Genomic DNA, 3512 nt, shown 5'->3' on the forward strand with positions numbered 1-3512 from the left:
CTTACTCTTGTCGTTGTTGTGTTGTTATTAAACCGGATCTCAAATAGAGTAAATCAAGAATTCTAAGTTGCGTAATTGACGTCTTGAACCGAAGTTTCAATACGTGAGTTGATTTGTGTTGGTGTGGTCACGTGTATAAGTTGAACGGCGGTGTAATGGATAGTGTGCTGTAATTGGTTATTTATTAAACTCAGTTGTATGATTGTGGTGATGAATTGTGATTATTGAACTGAATCATGGTCTCGTGGAATTATTAATTATTGGATTTTGGTTTGGTTTAATTACTAAGCTAGATCTAATTAATTAACTGGAATGTCACCCATACAATTTAAATAGAGATTTTGGGGTGGGTTAATTGATTATAGTCATCTAAACCGCTGCAGATCAAGGATTGTTGCTGAAGCGGGTTTCTGTTGTTGCTTTTTCTAAACCAAGTATTAAATTCAATGGCTAAGGTGATGGTGGTATTTGCGGATAACAGTAACCTCTTTCCTTATGTACTCTTCGAGAGTTACTGAGTATAGACTCAAGAATTGTTTGTTAGTTGAATGTGTTTGTGTGGATTTGTGTGAATGGTAAAGTCGGTTGTTAGTAACATGATATATGTGAAGCACATTAGCTACATAATATGATGTTATGAATTAACTTATATATTATATCATAAATATAATTACGAACATACATGAGAATGAGATGAGAATGAGAAAGGAAAAGATACTTGAGGATGTTGGACTGTAATGGACCGACGGGTTCATTGCAGGTCATAAACCGCTGACGAGCAGGGAAGAATCGAGCTATTGGCCGTGGTCTTCTAAGAAAGGGGGTTTGGGAGCCAGAAAAAGTGTTAATGGCCAAACCTATAAAGAACGTAAAACTTCTCTAATAATATAAAGAAAGCAGAAATGTTTTAGTGTGGTAGTTGCCATGAAAGTACATAAAATAATATCGAAGTTATTGTTGACATTCTGAATCTATGCTAAGTAATGGTTGTGATTATATATGGAACATGATTACTGTTTGTCCAGTGGGCAGAGTTTGATCTCCTCACTGAGTAAACTTGTTTACTCACCCCCTTATTTCCCTTTTTCCCAGGTTAGTAAGTTCAAGAGTTGCAGTTTGAAGTTTGTTCGTTGGTGAATTTTAAAGAAATAAACGTTTTTGGCCAGACCGGATGGATTACATGTTGTTCCGTCTTTTGCGATGGTACGGGTGTTACAATGTGCCCCTGAAGGGAGTGGTACATGAGCCGAGATGGCTAGACATCGATTACCTCACATTGACAAGATTCTTGGCTTATGAGAAGCCAAATGATAGGTTACTCTTCAAGTTCGTTCATCCATCAGTCGGAGCTACTCAAATGATTCTGCCCAACGTCGTGTGCACAAAGATCCGACTAGGGGAGAACATAGACTTCATGCCACCATTGGAGGAGTTGTACAACCCTGAGAGGAAATCTGAAGCTGAAGAGAGAGAGCCAACAGGGCAAGGACAGTGAGACAATTCGGAAAACTATGATTTTGAGGAGTATGTTTGCTCCCAAAAGCAACCATTTGGGGTGAGAGAAGCTCACAAGAGAATCAGATGGTTGAAGAGGATGAACAAGTTCCTAGCTAGGAAAGTGAAAGACCTTACCGGCACAGTGAAGGTGATGGGAGGACAGACCAGGGAGTTACAAGACAAGGCAAGTTGTGCCTCAGCTCCCACTTCAGCATATGCACCCACATGGATGGGGAGGAGCGGACCACTAGGAGGAATCCAAGGATTAGCACCTCCAGAGCCTCCTAGGGCGTCATCCTACGAGCCCCAAGCAGAGGAAGGTATCACCAGACCCCATAGATCACAGAGAAGACACTTGGATGCCTATCAGACGCCTCACCTGACGGGGTACACAATGTCATACCCGATGCCTGCACCGAGCACACACTCGGGTGACCACTCGGGTCCTTTCCCGCAGACCTATCAAATGTCATATATGATGCCCTACTCAATGCACCCTGCGAGCAGCTACACGGTGACCATTCCGGACCTCTCCCACCATACCCGTTGTACTACCCGATGCCCTACCCGATGCCCTACCCGATGAGCTACGCGATGCCTTACCCGATCAACCCCTCGGATGCTGGTCTGAGCAAGTCGTCCGTGCACATAACCGAGCTCTCTGATGAGCAAATCCCGGCGCCTACTGAAGCCGATGACGATCCTGGGTACACGTTGGCAAGCATGAAGGCTGCCACAACCTCCTTCTTCACCAACCCATGAGGTACCATTTTCATCCACACCATTGTTTATACCATTGCATTTTATTTTGTTTCAATTTGTGTGATTCTCAGACTTCTTTTTCAGACATTTATTTACACAAGAGACTGTGTAATTTAAGTTTGGTAGAGGGTCTGAGAATGTATCTAACATTGTATTTTATTTTATTATTTTTTTATTTCAAATTTTTACATGTTAGTTTTATTCATTTGAGTCTGCATCTATTTGCATTAAAAACCCAAAAACATTTAAAAAAAAATTTAAAAAAAAAAAAAAAAAAAAAAAAAAAAAAAAAAAGAGTGTTCATGTAGTTGCATTTACATATTAGGATTGAGTCTAGATTGCTTCATATAGGATTGTTTCATATAGATTTTAGGGGACAATGATTAAAACCACCTAGTTTAAAGTCCAACCTTATGATTGAAGTTATAGCCCTTAATCACAGTTCATTGTTGCTAGATCAATCTTTGGAAAAAAATGAAAAATCTTTGTGTAAACCCTTGTGTCTTTTGAAAGCTTCCTCCACTTGTGTGAAACTTTCTTGAACATTGCATCATCTCTATATTATTGGACTTAACCTAAACTTAAATTATCTTGCTTATGGAATTTGAATGCTTGCTCATGGTAACTCTAAACTCGGGTTAACACTCCAATTCTATCAATCTTTTCGTTTAACCCGAATTGCTTTCCCCCACCCTTGAACCCAAACCTTTCTTTCAAGCCTTGTTGTGATTTGTTGAGTGAGGCCTTTTCCTGGTGCTATAGGTTGTGAAACCTTGAGAGTATTGAGAACGACAGAGAACTGGCTCTTGTTTTAGCTAAGTTTAGAATTATTTGGACTAGCTAATAGAATCGGTTATGAAAGATAGGTGGTTAGCATGTTTATTTGGGGTTGGGTTGAGGAATAAAATAGAAACTAAAGAGGAGAGTCTCTAAGGTTGAGTTTAATTAGCTCTAAGTCTCTAAGTAAAAAAAAAAAAAGAGAAAGATCTCCTAAAAAAAAAAGAGAAAACAAAAAAAATGGGAATTTATTAAAGTAAGAAAAAGAAAGGAAAAAAAATTAGAGAGCTAGATGTTTAAAGTTAAAACCTTAGGGATTATAAAAAAAAAAAAAAGAGTTTAAATCAAGGTTGTGGGCAGTTTTACTCTAGGGTATTTGGTAAAAAAAAGAAGGTGAATGACAAAAGGGTAGATTATCAAGAGTTAAGCTTTGTATGCCCTAATTGTTCTCAATCTTAGATAGTTTTCACAACTGT

Source organism: Camelina sativa, chromosome 19 (genome assembly GCF_030686135.1).
Source record: "Camelina sativa cultivar CO46 ecotype springtype chromosome 19, ASM3068613v1".
In the NCBI taxonomy this organism is placed as follows: Eukaryota; Viridiplantae; Streptophyta; class Magnoliopsida; order Brassicales; family Brassicaceae; genus Camelina; species Camelina sativa.